Source organism: Pseudorasbora parva, chromosome 24 (assembly GCF_024679245.1).
Source record: "Pseudorasbora parva isolate DD20220531a chromosome 24, ASM2467924v1, whole genome shotgun sequence".
NCBI classification, from domain to species: domain Eukaryota; kingdom Metazoa; phylum Chordata; class Actinopteri; order Cypriniformes; family Gobionidae; genus Pseudorasbora; species Pseudorasbora parva.
In genome coordinates this window covers 9839452-9862570 of record NC_090195.1, presented here as the reverse complement: position 1 = coordinate 9862570, position 23119 = coordinate 9839452, and the positions used below count along the sequence as shown (strand labels likewise).

General features: G+C 38.2%; 1 protein-coding gene across 1 annotated transcript in view; it reads right to left on the bottom strand.

Moving 5' to 3' along the window:
* Nucleotides 1-23119, bottom strand: part of col11a1a (collagen, type XI, alpha 1a) — a 119583-nt gene that overhangs the window by 95647 nt on the left and 817 nt on the right. The window lies entirely within an intron of this gene.

The following is a 23119-nucleotide window of genomic DNA, read 5'->3' as shown; positions in this document are numbered from 1 at the left end:
ATGAGTTGTGTTTCACGTTGTGTTTTTGTTAATCTTGATTTCTCACAACTTGTGTGCATTTATGAAGTAAACTGCAGTGTTAATAGAATCTCACAAACATAGCAGAGAACCCCAAAGGCCAAGTTCAAGAATTTTGTAAAATAATAGATTTCTGTTTGTTTTTCACCCTATCGTATACCCCAGAACACTTAGACTACAGTCCCTGACAAAAGTCTTGTCGCTTGTGTACAAATTGACCTAATGTGCCGCTGAAATATATTTCTAATCAAGATTTTTTTTAACAAGAAATGGCTCATTTTAATCCCACCAGCTTTTGTGATAATGTTTCAGTGAAAAACTAAACTTTCAAAAAGTATTCTAATATTCACAGCTTGGTAAAGCCTATTGAGTCAATTTTTGCAAAGACATAAGTGTTATCACCTTGTCATATGAGCTTCACCTGTGACTAATAATGGATCAATTAGGTCTCAAGTGTGTATAAAAAGAACCCCAGTACACTAGACCTTCACATCAACTGCAACTAGACCTCTGCAAACATGCCTAAGATTCACCCTGAGACTAAAGTTTTGATTATCAAGAGGCTGAAGACCAGATCCACTGCTGATGTGGCAGACACCTTCAATGTGTCTCAGCGTCTCAGAGGATAAAAAAAAAAGATTTGAAGAGACTGGAGACGTTTTTGACAAGCCCAGGTCAGGCAGACCCCGCAAGACAACTGCTCGAGAGGACCGTTTGTTGGCTCGAAAATCCAAGGCCAGCCCATTTTCCACTGCAGCAGAGCTCCACGAGACCTGGTCACCTGAAGTCCCTGTGTCAACCAGAACAGTTTGTCGCATTCTGTCTCGAAATGGCCTCCATGGTCGAATCAGTGCCCAGAAGCCAGCACTAAACAAAAGACAATTGAAAAACGTGTGGCATTTGCCAAGGCCCACAGCCTGCTAAAAGGATGGACGCTGGAAAAGTGGCAGAAGGTGGATTTTTCAGATGAATCTTCTGTTGAATTACACCACAGTCGCCGCAAATATTGCAAGAGACCTACTGGAGCCAGAATGGATCCGAGATTCACCCAGAAAACAGTGAAGTTTGGTGGCGGAAAAATCATGGTCTGGGGTTACATCCAGTATGGGGGTGTGCGAGAGATCTGCAGGGTGGAAGGCAACATCAATAGTCTAAAATACCAAGAAATTTTAGCTACCTCTTATATTCCCAACCATAAAAGAGGCCAAATTCTGCAGCAGGACGGTGCTCCATCGCATACTTCCATCTCCACATCAAAGTTCCTCAAGGCGAAGAAGATCAAGATGCTCCGGGATTGGCCAGCCCAGTCACCAGACATGAACATCATTGAGCATATGTGGGGTAGGATGAAAGATGACGCATAGAAGACGAAACCAAAGAATATTGATGAACTCTGGGAGGCATGCAAGACTGCTTTCTTAGCTATTCCTGATGACTTCATCAATAAATTGTATGAATCCTTGCCAAACCACATGGATGCAGTCCTTCAAGCTCATGGAAGTCATACAAGATATTAAATTTAAATCTCACAGCACCACAACTTAATTTGCTGACATATTTTTGTATTTGCAGTAAATTTGTTCAATTTCTGTATAGGCGACAAAACTTTTGTCTTGCCAAAATTTGACCTTTCTGTCTTGATTAAATGATAAATATTTTTTCTGTGGAAATTATTTATTTCAGTGCATTAAACATCATTTGGGAGGGTTTTAGCTTTTCATATGAGATATTTCCAACACCAAATAATTCATTAAAAGTCAGGTTAATATCAGGTATTTCTAGAAAATAGATAAGCGACAAGACTTTTGTCAGGGACTGTATTTTGTACATACCACATGGGATCATTCTGTGACACTTTTACATCCTTTTTTAAAAAGCTTGATGGTGGTCGCAATTCACTGCCATTATATGGATGTTAGTTCACCCAAAAATGAAAATTCTGTCATTAATTACTCACCCTAATGTTGTTCGACACCCGAACAGACCGTAAGTTCACCTTCGGAACACAAGTGAAAATATTTTTGGCAAAATCTGATGGCTCAAATAGCCTTCGTTGTCATTTCCTCTCTCAAGACCCATAAAGGCACTAAATACGTCGTTACAAAGCCCATCTCACTACAGTGGCTCTACAATAATTTTATGAGGCGACGAGAACAGTTTTTGTGCGCAAAAAACCTAAATAACGACTTCTATAGTGATGGGCCGAATTCAAAGCAAAGTGTCGAACGGTTATGAATCAGCGTATTGATTCATGATTCGGATCACATGTCAAACTGACAAAATCAGGTGACATTGTTGATCGAAATCAATACGCTGATTCATAGGAGTTTGAATCTTTGTTTTGAAATCGGCCCATCACTAAAGTCATCATTTAGTTGTTGTTTTTTTTGCTCAGAAAAACTATTGTCGTCGCTTCATAAAATGATTGTAGAATCACTGCAGTGAGATGGGCTTTGTAACGACGTCTTTAGTGCCTTTATGGGTCTTGAGAGAGGAAGTGACATTGGTGTCAATGAAAGCCTATTTGAGCCATCGGATTTCAACACAAATATCTTCATCTGTGTCTGAAGATGAACGGAGGACTTACGAGTGTTGAACGACATGAGGGTGAGTAATTATTGACAGAATTTATTTTTGGGTGAACTAACCCTTTAAAAGAAGAGCATACAGCATTAGAAAAACCAGGGAGAGTAAACAATTGCTAACAACATTTTTTTAGGGTGAACTATGCCTTTAATGTGAAAAACATTTAAAAAAAATTTTTTAGATAATGATATAGTTTTAGTTTTCCTCCAGCATGATTATTTGACCTTAAGTGGAATGGTAAGGGGAGACTTTTCACAGGCATACACTAACCAGCCACTAGCTTCTGCCCATCAGAGTCTAAACACACAGAGCCTGAGGGAGTATAAAGGGCTCTTTCTGTCTCAGCTCAGGGCCAGAGCGGACCGAGAAATCGTTCTCTCAACATACAACCTGTGCTCTGTGTTCAACAAAGAACTCCCACAGAACACATTCCCTCAACCTGGGGAGTGAACTTAAACATGAGAAACAATCGAAAATACTCAAATTGTACGCTTGAGAAGACTCTCTGAGGTAAAAATTTCTAGACAGCGGTAGGACTGTCATTCTGGAATTGAGAGCCAGTTATTTTCACTGTGGTCTACCATGGTGGGTACCAGAATGAATACTGGTTAAATATCGCTTCCATTTTAAGAGCGTCTACATCTGTAATGTCCACATTGTGCATGGTGGAAGACTGCTGCTAACTTTATTTGAGTAAATATACATAATTAGCCTACACAAGCTCAAAATAGCGTTGTGCAGAGGTTCATAAATGTGCAGACCTTTGTTGTGATGCCATTAAGCATTTAAAAAGACCTTTCATGAAAGTAATTAAAAAAAAATCATATATATATATATTGATTGTTGACTATTGTTGATTTATACCCCTTTTAGCCTCTTATTTAAAGATATAAATATAATGTAAATCTCATGTTCAGGTATAAGTGCAAACTAAACCTATGAATTGCCTCCACATGTTTAAAAGGTTTAGTTTATTGTTCATGGAGGTCAAGTTTCAGTCACCTAACACCTCACAAAGTGGATCACAAACTGGCCAGTAGCAAATCGCATACGCTCTTACACACTTGATTACAAACATACTACATTACAGGGGGTAATAGTTCTCTTCTCATGTTTAGTAGTGGTTGGAAACTCACCCCAGGGCCCTCACAGTTATTCAAAGCTGGTTTGTAGATGTCAAATCCTACAGTAGTTCATTCACTCTTACTCAGGAATGCCATTTTGTCTGGGCAAGCATTCTACATCTAAGGAAGCGTGAAGTGCATTACTTCAGATGTATAGAATATTACTCAACTCAATGGTGTTTTAACAGGGACCCTATATTTGGTTGCATCCAATTTGTTTATTTAATTAATAAAAATTAACATTAAAAAAAGATTTTAATGTCACTCCAAAAAAGTATTTTGACTAATTATGCCAAACTCAAATTAAAAATATTAAGTAATTAATCAAATTAACTTTTTGGAGTATTTATGAAACTGGCAAATTTGAAGTTATCTGAATTGTTTCATTGTTTTGAGTTTTATGAACATGTTTCTTTTAATTTAGACCAATTTATATTTATCTGAAACTGGGTTGGGATTTCTATTTCCCAGTTTTTGGGGGGTTATATAATGCTTGTGTGTGTGTGTGTGTGTGTGTGTGTGTGTGTGTGTGTGTGTGTGTGTGCGTGTGTGCGTGTGTGCGTGTGTGTGTGTGTGTGTGTGTGTGTGTGTGTGTGTGTGTGTGTGTGTGTGTGTGTGTGTGTGTGTGTGTGTGTGTGTGTGTGCAAGATTAATGTTAAGTGGGAGATGTAACAGTTACAGGGTTTGTTTTTATAACTGGGGAGCTGAAGCTCACTGGATTATAGCAGTGGGCATCTTTAATGCAGTACGCCCAGGAACCGAGCATTTCAAGAGCTAGGCTCAAAACCAGGGTAGAAAATAACCTATTACTTATTCATTGTGATGTTTTTTAATGTAAAAACCACTCAAACATCATAAGTTGACCTCAGACAACAGTATAATACAAAATAAATAAAAAAGGCAGATCTTGACCCCTTTAAAATTAAATGTGTGAATTAACTTTAAGCTACACTGTGTAACTTTTTTAGTTTATTCTTAGCTAAAAACACTTAGTTCTTTCAAAAATATATGTGCTCATTAATGTATATTTACTTCTTTCACGTAATAAAGTATTCTCGTAAGTTTATAATATGCCATTAAAAATACATACGGGTGAGGGGTTTGAAATGCCGGTCGCCATGTTGTCCCTCCATCTTGAAAGTACATTAGTCAAAGAGGGACATACCCATAAATTCAAGCTTCGCCTTTTGCGTACCTCTACCTCTCCCTAACACCTCCGTCACATCAACTGATCTTTCCTGACAGAGAAAATGATATAGCCTACAATGTAAACTTTGCCTTAGTGATGTCGTACAATATACAGAATAACGATAGCACTGTTACTTTACTAAGATTAGCTTACATTCGTCTGGGATCCTGATAGCTGATATTAGCAATGAAATGGTAAAAATATATATAACAAAAACGTAAAACTATTATTCATTTTACATAGATGTCATAACCTACATGTTAACTGACAAATTAAATAACTGCAAATTATAATAGTTTTCTAAAGTAACCTCATCACTTGAAGGAACACTCATGGACGAGGTTGAACTGGACTAATCTTGGACTAAATTGGCCACCGTAGGAGTTAAAACGAAATCGGAATTGAGAGGAACAGAAACTAATATTCTCTGGATGGTCATATACCTTTTCACCACTAGATGGGGGAAAATATCACACAGTGTAGCTTTAAAATGTTCAATTTAGGAGCAATTAAAATGGATGAGTACAAAACTGAAATCTGCCAGTTTTTAATTTTAAATTTAACTTTTTTTTTTTTTAAATGTGAGTTTTGCCAAGTCATTGACTTCTAAGTTACTTGATTAATTATAATGAAATACAAATATTTTAATAAATATATAATGTAAATATGGTTAAGTCATACTGTACAATTTAATGAATATGAATTTAATTTCACTGCATTTCTGCATTCTATCTGATGCTTGAAAATCGCGATTGAATTGAAATTCATAAGACATTCCCAATTCAATCCTGAATGGCACACAACTATGGCAGACTTTTAGATCAGGTATGCAACATCAATCTTCTAAAACCATATGAAGAACATATGCTATGATACATATTTAAAAAGCAGTTTGGTTTCAGCAAAGAGAAACCGCAACAGGTTTTAGCTGTGCAACACTCCAGGGTTGTTGAAGAGCACCAAGGAGGTATGGTGAGTGAAATAAAAAAAACCTGCAAAAAGGTCCGTGAGTCAATCGTTGGAGGTCAAACCAAATGATCCCACATGGACCGCAGGAAGGGTGAGGTGAGCAGGAAGCACCCAGTGTCTTAGGACATGAGGTCCCAGGGAAAGTAGATGGGTGGTCTGGCACTGCAGGAGGGTATTTCACAACCCCCGAAAGTAGCCGAAATGGACAAGCCCACGAAAGATCCATTCGTCAGGCCTTTTGGAACAGGAAATACGATCTTGGCATCGATATGATCTGCCAGCATCAGGGTGTCAGGGCCTTGGCATCATGCTCTAGAATTAGTCAAAAAAGACCTCATATAAGATCAGATTTACTCTTCCATTACTGATTTTAATAAGGCCACAGTTCATCACCCTCATCTTTTCCCTGCTGTCACTCTCACCACCGCTTACTCACACATTTTAGAAATATATCCCATAAAGTTTAACAAGTGTATAATTCAAACATACAAAGGAAGAAGTCTCTTTAGTGCTCATGCAAACTTTATGTTTTATTTATCCAAACAGATAAAAGTGTGCCTGTCTCAAATCGCTTATTTAAAGAACTTCCTCAGTAAACATTTAGGGGGACCACACATTGTCTACCCATCTGGCTCAGGGTAGTGGAAATGCATTTACATTTCTTGGGAAGTCTTCACAAGTAGTCTAACCAAACCTAAAACCCAAACATTGTTTTAAATAGTTTCTTTAACAAAACACTCTACAGGGTATTATACACTCTTGTCATGACCATACACATTTGTGGGAATAGACAAAATTTAAGACTCATAATCTTCTGTCAACATGCTTATAAGTCTATTTTAAAATATATTTAAGTTCCACAATACAGGATTATCCAGACCTGGACATTTATCAACATCATTTTGTTATCACAAAATACTAAAGATCAAGGATTACAATTACTGCATATGTGCGGATTATATTTTCAGTATGTTTCAGCACTCTCTCACAGCTCAATGTAAACAATACATCCCTCTCCAGCCTCATATACACATATACACTCCCCTGAGCCAAGACATACAGAACCTCTCCTACTTTATGTTTAATACATTACCAGATAGATAGATAGATAGATAGATAGATAGATAGATAGATAGATAGATAGATAGATAGATAGATAGATAGATAGATAGATAGATAGATAGATAGATAGATAGATAGATAGATAGATAGATAGATAGATAGATAGATAGATAGATAGATAGGTTTAAACACTAGAATGACAGACAGACAGACAGACAGACAGGTTGAACACTGAGCCAGACAGACTGGTCGAACACTGGAACGATTGACAGACAGAGAGACAGGCAGGCAGGTAGTCAGACTAGTTGAACACTGAGACAGACAGACAGACTGGTCAAACACCGGAACTATTGACAGACAGACAGACAGACAGACAGACAGGCAGGTAGTCAGACTAGTTGAACACTGAGACAGACAGACAGACTGGTCAAACACCGGAACTATTGACAGACAGACAGACAGACAGGCAGGTAGTCAGACTAGTCGAACACTGAGACAGACAGACAGACAGACAGACTGACTGGTCAAACACCGGAACTATTGACAGACAGACAGACAGACAGGCAGGTAGTCAGACTAGTCGAACACTGAGACAGACAGACAGACAGACAGACAGACTGACTGGTCAAACACCGGAACTATTGACAGACAGACAGACAGACAGGCAGGTAGTCAGACTAGTCGAACACTGAGACAGACAGACAGAGAGACAGACATACTGGTCAAACAATGGAACGAAAGACAGACAGACACTGGAACGACAGACAGACAGACACTGGAACGACAGACAGACACTGGAACGACAGACAGACAGACACTGGAACGACAGACAGACACTGGAACGACAGACAGACAGACAGAATGGTTAAACACTAGAACGACAGACAGACAGACAAACCTAAACCAAATAAACCAAAACAAGCCTGAGAATATATTGTGATATTATTTAGAGGAAAAATACTTTAGCTAATGATGTGTTGATGAATTAATTTATCTTTATTTTCTTTTTTATATCCGCTTTCTGGAGATTGCTTCTAACCCAGTCCTTTCGCAGCAGCCACATACCCAAAAAGTCAAACTCTGCCACTGGGCATGATGTTTAGTTGCCATGGCCGTGCCAATTATTTCATGCTCTCCGAGGTTGTCAAATGCAATAACCTAATTATCTAAAAAGAACGCTGCATGAAGTCGGTTAAAATTTTGCTTAATATAATTACAGCTCATTGATTAAGAAGTCAAATGATGTGGGAGACTGACTCATAAAGCTCATTGTCAGAAGACTTTTTAATTCCCATTTATGTATACTGTGGTATTTAATCAATTTTAGAGAAACACCTTCTCTATGTCTGCAGCATTACTGTTAAACTTCATTCTTTAACACTGTTAAAAACACATAGGTGTGGTCTGTCACCCTTCTCCCTATGCATAACACAACAACTCTGAATTCATCTGACGACTCCAACAGCTAATTATATTTCCATGCTTGATAACCTCAGCCTGACTGAACATTTTGGCAGCATCTGGAGTGTAAAACAACAGCTCACTGATACAGGAAACATCTGATCAAACACATCAGGAGCTCCAGACTGATTCAACAAAGCACTCCGACACACCAGGAGATGTTTGCCCGGCCTCAGATACCGAGGCAGTGATGCACATGGATTCTGACTTGCTGATGTTACTGAGCAGTTGCTTGTTAGTGATTCCAAGAAAAACGTGATCTCTATAGTGTCTCAGTTGGTTCAGCAAAGAGCAAATCTCCTGCTTCTCAGATGTTTTTTTTCCCAAGAAAAAAATGTTCATATGTATCTTTTCTAAAGTTTCAGAAGAGATCTCAACAGTATCTCAAACTCTGCTCAGATGGGCCAAAACACCAAAGTCTGTGGTTAAAAGTCAGAGATCTCACTTAACTATTTTTCATCAGATTCTTAAAAAAAGAAAAGAAAAATGGGTTCTAAACCCTAATTTCACCTTATGAGCCTGCCCTTTTGAGTGTCAACAATCTTTTCACTAGGTTTCTGTTAAATATTTCTTAAAGGGTTACTTCAGCGATTAGCATATGGCTTTGTATCAGTAGAAACCCTGGAGTTCATATCGTCAATTTGCAAATATCGTCAATTTGTGTCATCTGAGGAGACACATTTTTGGCCAGAGGCTAAATACTACAGCCAGCAGAGGGAGCCATTTCCGCATGTCTTCTACTCGCGCGTGGGGGATGGGAGATCACACTCACAGCACTCAGCTCGCAGCTGCAGCCTCAAGCATTCATGGAAACGGTGCGGCCGGCGGAGCAAAGTAAGTGTTTCAACTTCTCAAATTAATTCCTATGAAAGTTAATCTTCCAAAGCCATGAACTGAAAACGCACCAGACCGAACACGCGCTGTGAATCTGCCGCGAGTGCAGTCGCGTTTACCTCAGCTCTCATCACGAGCTCATTCAGCTCATCACGAATGTATGTAATTTGTCTCCTGCAGCGTCTATGCTGTGTGACTTTCCCTCAGCGGCTAAATCACATATTAAACAGACACTTGTAGTACATTGTAATATCTGTTCTCTAACTAAACTGATTTTATGAAAATGAACGGTGGCAGGGCCGGGGTTTGCTATAGGCGAGCTAGGCGGTCGCCTAGGGCGACAATTGTGTTAGGGGCGCGAGCGCGCTCTAGTGCCGCCCATTACTTCCCATTAAGCATATAATCGGAACAAGCAAAATACAACATAATGTTCATGAAACATGATCATCATAGGGCGCCCCCTCAGCCACACGTTTAATTACTTATCAACCTGATTATTGGATTGAATTGATGGTGATAATTGATTATTAATTCAGGCGTTAAGTCAGGCAAGTGCTCATCTTGCGCGTTCATCAAAAATGAGGCGCCTAAACCCGCGGGTGCACAGGGACGGAAAAAGAGAAAGGAAGAAAAATCGAAAGAAAGCCCAGTATAGAGGTTAGTCTTCTTATCTCAGCCAATAAGTTGTCAAACTAAATAAAATTACTTAGTATCAATCTTATCAACTTATATTTATTTTATAAATATTATTAATATTGTCACCAAGCTATCACTTGCTAGTTTTCTACATAATTACTATACGTATTGCAAACATAACTTCACTGACAATAATCTACAATAACCTACATGGATGTCATTTAAATATCAAAAGTCCAGTTCGTTATGAATATGAATAACGCTCTCTACGGGCGTCGGAAGGAAATAAATACGGCCTCTCGTTTTTTTTTTTTTTTTTTTACTGGAGCAGCCTAACGATAGATACCATATTATTTACATTAAACACAAATATGCTGTGTTCACTAAATTCTTTACAGTGGCTGTAGTGTAGTGGTAAGACGCATGGGCATGCATAAAGATTTGATGCAGATCGATCAGAGGTTCGATTCCGCCTTTTGCCACACTCGCTCTATTCCCTTTTCCCATCACATATCAGATCAGAAAGGCATTTATTTTCAATAAAAAGTGAGAAAATGTTTGAAAAGTGGAAATAAAGCGTCGAACGTGTTTAATAATAAGTGCTTCTCGGTTAGGGGTAGTCCTAGGAAAACAGACGTGCTGAATTAGAATAGAGACGATAAAAGTGAGTGGGGTGGGGTGGGGGCGCAAAACTCCATCTCGCCTAGGGCAACCAGAGAGCTAGAGCCGGCCCTGCGCGGTGGCAGTGGGAAAGTGAAAGTGATCCAGTCACAGTAATCTAGTAGTGGTGGCTATAGGAATGGCATCGTAGGGCAGCAAAGCATTCTGGGAATTGTTGTCTTTCATCCCCTTGAGACAAAAATTAATTTTCTGTCTTTTCTCAGTCTAGAAAGCACCAAATATTTTTTTTCCACATTTCTACTACATTAATGACTTAGTTTAAATACAGATTCATCTTCCCAGCTCTGAAGTACCCCTTTAAGCAACTTTAGGAGAAACATCTGACACTTACATAATATGCAACAACTGAAAACTCTTGACATCATTAAGTAGTGTTTTGCCATGTTCTCAACAGCCTTAGATAGTTTGCAAGTTTTTAAAGGTTTTTAGAGGTTTTAAAAGAGTTTCGGGTATATACTTTCCAGCTAGTCAGGCCATCTAGACCAATTTAAAGAACAGAAAACAAGTGTAGACAGCAGATTTTCAGCAGGTTTTATAGCACAATGCCATAGCAGAACCTTTTCTAGTACCCCCAAGAACCATTTATACTCTTGTTCTTAGAACCCAGAAACAAATATGCTTAGGCCTATCTGAAGAACCTAAAATCAACACTGATTTAACACTGAGCTGACTTCAACTGAAAAAAGCTGCTTTACAGCATAACTGAATTCTGTTTGCATCATTTATCATTAATTATCTGTTTATCAATGTAAAGCTGCCGACTTGAATGAAATATAAAAAAATGTATAGAGAACCATAAAGCCAATTCTCTACACAGCCCCCCAAAAAAACGTATTGCAAATTGTTAGTTTTTGAATAAATTATGAAAAATGATGATGGAAAGGGCAGAACCACGTCTGAAGATTAGAGCTGGTAAATTTGGAAGCCTTTGGTTCTTTGGCAGGGTGTACGGTTCCGTGAAGAACCTTTGATATGCAAAGAATCTTTTTATTGCACAAAAGGTTCTTTGTAGTGCAGAAAGGTTCTTTAGACTATAAAATGCTTAGAAAAAAGTTTTTTTTTAAAGAACCTTTCACAAAATATTTTTTCAGGAAACCAAAAATGGTTCTTCTTTGGCATCGCCGGGATGTATAGTTTTGGTTTCTTCCTGGCACCTTTATTTTTTAAGGGTTGTTGATACAAAGGTTAAATCTGTGGTAGCAGACAAACACACACGCACACGCACACACGTCTGGTTCACTATCTTTGTGGGGACTCTCAATAGACGTAATGGTTTTTATATCATACAAATTGTACATTCTATCCCCCATACACTGACCCTGCCCCTAAACCTACCTATCTCGGGAAACATTCTGCATTTTTACATTCTCAAAAAAACTCATCCTGTATGATTTATAAGCCTTTTGAAAAGTGGGTACCGCTGGCTGATGGCCGCTGGCCCCACATAGGTCCCCACAATGTAATATAAACAAGGGCACACACACAAAAACCTTCACTAACTGCATATATAAAAGGTATATAAATGCATAATAAGATGTCCTCCATTCAGGGTGACGGAAGTGAAGACAACAGTGTAATGATATCTTTCCTCTTAGAGTCACTAAAATAAAACCAAATGTCACATGCTGATCACTGGGTGGCTGCAATCACTGTCCCTTAAATTACTATACCTCTCTAGAACCGTTTCCACGATTGCACGCTAAGCATTGCTTAATTACAAATGCTTATCCAGAGAAAATTCGATTGCAAAGCTAGCATTAAAACATTTGATGGTTCATTATTGAGCAGAGACACTAGGAAGCAGACAACTAGTAAAATTTAAGCCAAAAAATGATTCTGGCTGTAGTAATGGAAGTCCTGCCTGTCAGTTTAAAAGAGCCGACTTGCCATAAAGGGACTTTGGCGTTAATGATCTAAGCGCTGTGACCCATGGCAATCTAAGTCCCGTGCTCTTAGTCTAACTGCATTGGCTCTGTTGAGACCTGCACTGCCCCCCTCCCCTCTCTTCCTCTCCCAGCAGCCTGATCTCTGCCCCATCCCAGTCATGCCCCACCCGCTGCAGGCCACTTCCAGCCCCAGCCGACTCCTTGATTTAGTACACCAAACACAGTCAGACATTTAACCACTGAGATTATAGTTCCTGCAGATGCAGTGTAAAATAAGCAGGCTTTGGTTTGTGCCAATTTCAAAAACTATGCAAATGAATTAGCATTAATATTAGTAACAAATGGTCTATTAATATTGATTAACCCCACTTATATTTAAGGAGATATCTAGAGACTAGTGGACAATTGCAACCATACGCAGACACCATAAACTAGTAACATAACTGTAAGGTTATTATCAAAGGGATATCTTATTATATGGATATCCATCTTGTCACCAAACCTGTACTGTATTTCTTATATGGACACAATTTTTTTTTTTTTTTTAAAGAAAATATTGCCACTTTTTTCAATTAATTGTTTTATAAATTTGGCGCAAATGATTATCATAAACAGTTGTTTTGGTAACTTTACTTTACAGTGTCCTTGTTACATATGTTACATGTACTTGCCATTGTAATAACAGTAAATTATGCATAATTATGCAACTAACCCATAACCAAACCCTACCCTAACCCAATAGTAAGTACATGTTGTTAATAAATATTAGCCTACTATATAATTACACTGTAATAATGACTGCTTAAAATAAAGTGTAACTGTTTTTTGTTTTGTTTTTGTTTTTAACTAAACCAGTATATAGCATCTCGCAACCATTCATAACATCCTAGCAACCACCTAGACATGACCTAGTAATCATATAGCATATATGCATATATACCTGAGACCACCTAAACACCCTATTGCATTGGGCCAGCATTTCTTCAGAAAAAGCACTACATAAGCAAAATCATTATATATTCATGGCAATTATATTTCCTATATGACATTATTTTCATATTCATATTTCAGTGTCTATATACAGAAAACATTAAACTTACTTTATACAATTAGGGACAAAATAGGGACTTAAATATGACAGAAAACATGAATAATAATGAACAATAATAAAAATATTGTCTAAACTTTGAGAGATTTGTCTCAGGCCACTTACCAACATCAATTAACAACTAAAAATATAACATAATAAGCATAATATCTGATGCACAGGGGCTACAGTTTGGCTTAATTCCAAGGCAGACTCTAAATGCACACTTCTGTAGGTAGATACATATTTATGCTGGATGATGTAATCAATAATCAGTGTCCATGGGGATGTCAGATCATTTTGAGTTCTAAAAACATTTGTTTTTATTTTTATGATTAATATCTTCTTTGAAGCTCTAAAATGATCATAGACAGCACAGCTTTAAAGGAAAACAAAAGTATTTGCACAATTCTATACTGAAGAATGAAGCCATGTAATATGCAGACAGTCACGACCCTTAACATTTCCACTTTTCTGTAATGGTAATGAGTGGTTTGGAGAGTAAAAAGCAAAAAAGGAAAAGATAATATCTAGACACACCCCTCGTGGAAGAAAATGTCTCTATTGAAGTAATCACAACGTTCCAGCAGCTTCAAATACAGGGGGGAGTAGCCCTTAAAACATAACTTTCTGACATTTTCATCACTAAAGGGATTTTTCAACAAGTATGTCAGTTTAAAAGGTGAGGAGGCAGACCCTCATTTTGCAAAAGACTTGAACCACTAGCATGTCTATGCTTGTTAGTGTCAAGTGTAAAAGCCTACACTGTGCAGATGCTTCAAAATCCCTTAGGGCTGTTCCTCAGTGCAGTATATACATTTATGGTGGTTATATATTTTAACTGCAGCAAAATAAAACCTGTAAGCCACAAAAAAAGCATGCATGTAGTGTGAAACCCAAGCTAGGTAGAACTAGCAACATAGCTAGAGTTCAGCTAAATGCTAATGGCCAAGGTTACCTGAAATATCTGTTCACTGCCTGCCATCTTGATCCTTTTACTTTCAGGATGCTGTTGCATGGCACTGAATGCCAAACTAAACTAGTGTAACGGAGGCCAGTGTCTGACTAGTCAGCTAGTGGCAAGAGGCGCACTGACGACAGATCTTTAGCGTCCTTGTTAGGGTGCACACTTCTCATGAGGGAAACAATGGTTAGAATCCCATAGGAGTGGTGCGAGTAGAACCGGATGGGTTACATTTGGTGCTGTGACCTGGATGGGAATGAGGTTTAGGGGTAGAGTGTAACGGAGGCCAGCTAGTTAAGAGCTGTGCAGGTAAATTTCACTCCGTTGGCCTCAAGAGGCGCGCTGCTGACCCTAGAGACTGAGGAAGAGACCTTCTTAGGGTGCCCACCTCCCATGAGGGAAACGGTGGTCAGAATCCTGCTCAAAGCGGTGCAAAGAACCGGAGGGGTTACATTATGGTGAGTGTAACAGAGGTCAGCTACGTAAGAGCTGTGCAGGTAAACATCACCTGGCCTCAAGAGGTGCACCAGTGACTAAGGCTAAATACTGTGGTCTTAAAGGGTTAGTTCATCTAAAAATGAAAATTGTGTCATTAATTACTTGTCGACTTGAATGTTGTTCAACACCTGTAAGACCTCCGTTCATCTTCGGGACACAAATTAAGATATTTTTGTTGAAATCCAATGGCTTAGACAGGCTTTCATTGACACCAATGTTATTTCCTCTCTCAAGACCCATAAAAGGCACTAAAGACGTCATTACAAAGTCCATCTCACTACAGTGATTCTACAATAATTTCATGAAGCGACAAGAATAGTTTTTGTGTGCAAAAAAACGAAATAACGACTTATATAGTGATGGGTCGAATTCAAAACAAAGTTTAGAATGGTTATGAATCAGCGTATAGATTCACGATGGTCTCAGTGAAGGCCTGTCTGAGCCATTGGATTTCAACAAAAATATCTTAATTTGTGTCCCGAAGATGAACGGAGCTCTTACGGGTGTCGAACGGCATTAGAGTAAGTAATTAATGACAGAATTCTAATTTTGGGGTGAACTAACCCTTTAAATGTCCAGTATCCAGTATTTCATGCTACGATGAACATTTCCAAAATGGAAAGTTGAATGTGTCTAGAAAGGTGTCTATGATGTGCATTGCCATAATTGGTTACATCTCACACCATTCTCAATCCTGTTTAGGTGCCCACATCAATAAGGTGACCCACAGAAACAACCCACATGGGGGCCCCGGATGCCCTAACTTCAGCCCTGCACAGACTAAATGCATTTTACCAAATTCAGAGCATTTTATCTTTTTTTTTGATCAAGCTTTGCTGGACATTTTGAAGGACATTTGGAAGTCCTAACTGGTATCTTCACCTGGAAATCTCATTTGATGTGGTCCACACTGGTTCCTTTGCTCCATTTACATATATGTCAATGATTTGTCATGCACTGTAAAAAATATTTAGAAAAAAAGTTACCTGGTTGCCTTAAAATTGAGTTCATTGAAATTAAAATTTTGAGTTAATACAATGAAATTTCTTTGAGATTCGACAACCTTTATTAAAATATTATTAAAAGATTTTGTGAGCATATTGATATAACTGTGTGTGTTTTATTTCTGATGACGCAGTGAAACTGTGATGTACTGTATAAACTGTGATGAAACCAAATTGTGCTATTTTCATGATTTAGCAAATTTTTTATCGGTTCAGATACAATAATATTTTGAGTTTCTATTTATTAAACAAATTTCCTTCATTGTATCAACTCAAATTTTTAATTTCAATAAACTCAACATTTTAAGGCAACCAGGTTACTTACTTTTTAAGTTAAACCAACAAAAAATGTCTTACAGTGTGACAAAATGTGGGACAGGTGGTATACACATCAATAATTTCAAGACTGTCTGCCCACTCAGCAATGAAGACATTTTCAGGTAGAAAAAAAGAAATGCATTTTGTGTGCAACATCAAAGTGAACCAGGGTGAAGGAGGAGACCGCTTTAGTGGTAATGGTGAACGTGTTCATGGCCATGTGGTCAATGCTGCTCTGCGGGGTGGGGCACAGCATCACCGACATAATTGCTAGCTGGGATAATGCTGCCTGGTAGGGCCTATGCATTGGGCGGGCGAGGTGCATGAAACACAGATCAAAAGAATATACAGCTAGACTGCTCAGCAAATCTCTTATTAGTGGGGCTCAAGAGCCAAAATAGTATGTTCTCCGCATGCATGAACATTGCGGTCACCTTGAAGCTTTATACACTGCTAAGTTGAGTAATAAATGACGTCGCTATAGCAATTAGCTGTAGTTAGGGTTTGGCATGGAAGGGTATTCTTACTTGTTTATAATTCAGCCTCATCTTATTCTAAAACTAACAAGGCCCTTCTTTGTTGTGGAAATTCAACCTCATATGGAGATTCCATCTATAATGATTAATTCAAATTATCGATATAACTTCTAGTCTATGAGGATTCTGAGTATAACCACAAAATCACTTCACAAAATGAAAATTGCAAAGTCTTCATGGCTAGAGTAAAACATTGGGTAACTCCCAGCCCAAAGGACATGGTTTGATTTGTGAATCTTTCATAATTCTGAAGTGTAGAGCACCCTGCCTCACATTCCTTGTTAACAAACTCAACTCATATCCTCCACAAGAGGACCTGGAAACATAAGAATGAGGTCAGCAATTTAACATGCTGAGTAATGTGTGCATGAGACGAGGCTTTTCTGAAAACATCCCAAATGATTCTAATTTGATATTTCATGTTGATGCAGGGTGCGTTTTGAGCTTGGCTGATCTGTCAAAACAGCTCGATGATGAATTCAGTCAAAGCCACACAGTTCAAAGCTCTTGTGATCAAGGGAATGATGCCACAGAACTTATAACTCCCATAATTGATGGTAAGAAGAAAGAGGAGAAAAAAATCCTGAAATGCTACTTCAGATCACACATTTTTACAAACCCGATTCCAAAAAAGTTAGGACACTGTACAAATTGTGAATAACAAAGGAATGCAATAATTTACACATCCCATAAACTTATTTAAAATTTCATGCCAAATATTGCCTCATTTTGGATTTCATGAGAGCTACACATTCCAAAAAAGTTGGGACAGGTAGCAATAAGAGGCCAGAAAAGTTTAATGTACATATAAGGAACAATGTTCAACTAATTATGTCATTTGGCAACAAAATTGGGTATAAAAAGAGCCTCTTAAGAGTGGCAGTGTCTCTCAGAAGGGAAGATGGGCAGAGGATCACCAATTCCCCAAATGCTGCGGCAAAACATAGTGGAGCAAAAACAGAAAGGAGCTTTTCATAGACATATTTAAAGTTATCATCATCTACAGTGCATAATATCATCCAAAGATTCAGAGAATCTGGAACAATCTCTGTGTGTAAGAGTCAAGGCTAGAAAACCATTCTGGATGGCCGTGATCTTCGGGCCCTTAGACAGCACTGCATCACATACAGGAATGCTACTGTAATGGAAACCAAAACATGGGCTTAGGAATACTTACAGAAAACATTGTCGGTGAACAGAATCCACCGTGCCATTCGCCGTTGCCGGCTAAAACTCTATAGGTCAAAAAAGAAGCCGTATCTAAACATGATCCTGAAGCGCAGGCGTTTTCTCTGGGCCAAGGCTCAATTAAAATGGACTGTGGCAAAGTGGAAAGTGTTCAGACAAATCCAAATTTAAAGTTCTTTTTGGAAAACTGGGATGCCATGTCATCTGGACTAAAGAGGACAAGGACAACCCAAGTTGTTATCAGAACTCAGTTCAGAAGCCTGCGTCTCTGATAGCATGGGGTTGCATGAGTGTGTGTGGCATGGGCAGTTTGGAAAGGCACCATCAATGCTGAAAGGTATATCCAAGTTCTAGAACAACATATGCTCCCATCCAGAAGTAGTCTCTTTCAGGGAAGACCTTGCATTTTCCAACATGACAATGCCAGACCACATACTGCATCAAGTACAACATCATGGCTGTGTAGAAGAAGGATCCGGGGACTGAAATGGCCAGCCAGCAGTCCAGATCCTTTATCCATAGAAAACATTTGCCGCATCATAAAGAGGAAGATGCAACAAAGAAGACCTAAGACAGTTGAGCAACTAGAAGCCTGTATTAGACAAGAATGGGACAGCATTCCTATTCCTAAACTTGAGCAACTTGTCTCCTCAGTCCCCAGATGTTTGCAGACAATTATAAAAAGAAGAGGGGATGCTGCACAGTGGTAAACATGGCCATGTCCCAACTTTTTTGAGATTTGTTGATGCAATGAAATTTAAAATCAACCTATTTCCCCCCTAAAATGATACATTTTCTCAGTTTAAACATTTGATATGGCATCTATGTTGTATTCTGAATAAAATGTTGAAAATTGAAACTTCCACATCATTGCATTCTGTTTTTATTCACAATTTGTACAGTGTCCCAACTTTTTTGGAATCGGGTTTGCACTTAGAATTTTAGAATGCCAGGGTCTTTCCTAGGATGTCATTCACACTGGCAGAATGGTCCCAGAAAAGAATGGTCACTGTTTGAATTTACTGGAAAACAAACACTTGGTTAATGGTAGCTTACTGTCTGAAATAACCAGAAATCACTGGCGCACAGCACAGGTGCCATCTGAAACCATGGGATAACCAACACCAGTCACTGTCTGGAAACATTAGAAAACAATCACTTAAAACATTGGCAGAAAGTCTGAAAACCCTGGATGACTCGTATTATGTACATCTGTGGTATCAGCCTGCTCACATTTAACAAAAAAAAAAGATCGCAGCTTTAGAAAATAGAAGTCCTTTTTTTTTTCAATGACCATTCGCAACTTTGTCTCGCAGAATAATCTGCCTGCTTCACATTCTGTCACAAGCTTCAGTGTCTTTAGTCATATCAAAACCAGAGCAAAGCATCACAAAGGCTAGGTTGTTCCAATTGTATTGCACTTACATCTGCATGGCACATTGCTCAGGAATCTGGTTTGTGCTGATATCACCATCATATGGACTTGATTTTCTGTTGTCCTGGGACTAATTAAAGAAGTGATAACTTGAATCCACTCCACTGGCGCTGTGTTTCATCTGTCGTAATTTCAACCTGAATGAGACCCAAAACAACCCCAAAGTAGAAGCACTATGTGTCAAAAGCATATTGTTTAGACATTGGCAGGTGCTGAAGGCATGTTGGAGAGAAAGTCAAAGAAACACACACACAGAAAGAGAGGAGGTTAAAAAGATGGGGACGAAGGAAAGATCTGAAAGTGGTGGTTTAGATGACGACAGCACAGTAGATCTGGTCTGTTTTCTTGATGCGCTTGTACCCAATGCCATAAGGAACTACTTAGACAGAATGTAGCTTCCTTCCTCAGTAAAATTATTTCTGATTAAATCTTTCCTTTTACTTTTAGAGACAGGAAGACAGCAACTGTGTCAGCTTCACTGTCAATGTGATTTAAAGTATAAGCAATTAAAGCTCATAATAAGAAATTATGAAAATAGCACAATTTGGCATGTTTCATAAAAGCACACACAAGCAATATGCTTCTTTAAAAAATATTGGAATAAAAGTTGCCGATTCTCAAAAATGTTCATTGTATTAACACATTTTTTTTAATTCAATGAACTCAAAATTAAGGTCACCAGGTAACTTTTTTGCAGTGTAGAAGTCCATAAAGGGGTCAGAGAACTCTCGGATTACATCAAAAATATTTTCATTTGTGTTCCGAAGATGGAAGGTCTTACGGGTTTGGAACGACGAAGTTGAGTAATTAATGACAGAATTTTACATTTTTGGTGAACTAACCCTTTAAAAGTCATTTTCTAACTTCTGCCATTTTGCTAACTTGAACCACACACATCTTCAAAAGACATATCAATGCTTTTTTCCTTAATTAAATGAGTCGATAACTTTATTTACGTCACACTTGAACTATAATTTGTAATTTTTCATTCCTGATCAGTAGCTCTTTTTAAGGAACAGAGAGATTGTCATTGTAAGGCTCATTTTATTGGAAACCACCTGTGAGTGCATGATGAGTCATCAATATTATTATTTAGTTTTCATAAAATAGATTTTAAATGCACTGTATCTGCTACTAAACCATTTTAGATACTTTTAGGAGTACGCTAAAAAGCATGAACTAAAAGCAACAGAATTTGATGCAAGTTTCGGCTGAAAAGCAAGAAACGGCACGCATATGCACTTCTTAAGGAATGTTCTGAGATGTTTTTCACTTCTGTGCAGGATAAAAGTTTATTAGAAACTTAAAATAACTGTATAAAAATAAGCTGTCTGTGATGCCTTTGCTCCCCTTTATGTATTATGAAACAAAATGTCTAAGCCAGGAATTAATGAAAAATGGGATAAGCACATACATTCCCAAATATAATAAACAGGAAACTTGGGATTGTTTATCTATTTATTTACTTTCCTTTAGACATAGGACTCCGGCTGTTTCGGAACATTTGGAATTAAGAATTCTTCGCCCACAGCAAGGACAGCAGGCTTGTTTTAGAGCTGTCATATAAATTACAGCAAGAGGAATGTGGTGTCTCTGCTCGTGTTGATGCCCCCCCCCCCCCCCCCCCCACACACACACACACACAAATTAATGTTTGTTGCTAACAAACAACTTAGACTTGCTCTGCTGCCCTCGGAAGGCACAGTGAAACAGTTCAAGCTTGGCGTTTAAACGCTTATGGATTTCATTCTTAATCAGTTTCTTTTTAATGAAGTCATCTCTAAGAAAAATAAATAAATATATATTTAAAGGGTTAGTTTACCCCCCAAAAATGAAATTGATGTTATTAATGACTCAACCCAGACCTCCGTTGAAGTTTCGGAACGATTCAAACGGTTGTGAATCAGCGCATTGATTCATGATTCAGATTGCATGTCAAACTGCCAAACTGCTAAAAACACGTGACCTTGGCAATCAGAATCATGAATCAATGCGCTGATTCATAACCGTTTTAATCTTTATTTGAGGATTGAAAACAAACCCGGAAGAGAAAACAATACTGAATGAAGTATAGTATAGTGTGCATACACTTTCAATGAAGGAACAGAAAAGCTCTCGGACTAAATATAAAACATCTTAAACTGTGTTATAAAGATGAACAGAGTGGACTGACATTAGGGTGAGTCATTAATGACATCAATTTATTTTTGGATGGACTAAATCTTTAATGAACGTCAACTGTCTTTTTGCCCATTAACTACTGCTAATATATTACTGATCATTTTGATTTGTACATTTAAAATGGAGAGCGACTACAACAGTTAATGTGTAACACTGCAGGATACAAAAAATACAATATTAATAAATAAATAAAAATAGAGAGAGACTGCTTCTAAAAAAAAATATTTATAACATCACAGGACCATTTAAATAACCTGCATAAGATACAATATAATTCAAATATATATTGTCACTAGGTCTGTAATCTTTGTTTTATTGCAAACTACTTTAACATCCGTCACCACCATCAAACAATGATCGACAGGCTTCTAGAGAGTTCACAGTACTGTCCGACCATGAGTAGTCAGCATGAAAGCTGATTTATGCTTCACAAGGGAACGCTGATGGGGCACAAACCTTTCCTTTTTGACACATTTCTGTCACTAGCTGGGCCAGCTGACAGGGTGGTCAGAAAACAGGCAGCCCCTTTCCCTGCTCTCAGGCTCTGACTGTTCGGCCAGGGATTAGATACCTTCCACTCCTCCCTTCACCTGTGAAATTTCAGAGCCGGCCAGACTGAAAGGGGGCATTGTTCCCCCCTGTAAGGAATGCCCATGTTGTCCGCAATGAAAAAAAAAAAAAAAAAAAAAAAAAAAAAAAAACTTCATTTGCACTGGAATTTGGAGGCTGCCTGACAATGGTGAGGATGATCTCCAAGTTAAGTTGGCCCATAAACCAGGGTCACTTCTCTGTGACTGTTTCCAGAGTGTGACATGAACTCATAAAGACTGTCATCGAGTTTGAAATTGTGTACTAATGAAGTTGCAACTACCTTTCATAACTCAAAAATGAAAAACTAACAGACAATATGACAGGAGACTAAAATTCAGCAAGGAATTTGTATACATAAGGCACAATGGTGACAACCAATCCAGATCTGCAACCTCTAGGTCGCCCTAAGCAAACCGTTGCCAACTTACCATACGATCCATTTATCTTTCATGCTCATTGAATATGGATTTTTGAAAATGTGAAAAAAAAAAACCCTGAAAAGTGAGACTGAGGAGACAGAGGGCCAGTATGACTAGGAAGGAGGAAGGGAGGCAAAGATTTGGCTTGGTCATATGCCAGCCATACAAACATTTGTCTGATCTCCATATACTATGAGCATTACAGAGTAAAACCACTTATAAAACAAAAGTCAGCTTGTGCTTGGCAGACTGACATGAATACGTTGACGGCATCACGCGCAACCATTCAATAACGTTACAGTTACCATACCAACATTATTGGAAGATATGTAAATAGCAACTTTAAACAAAATAATACAAAATTCTTAAAAAAATAAATAAATCAGCTCATATAATATAGAATTTGACCTTCTGATGTCGATTATCAACACTTTCTGAAAGGTTATCACTTC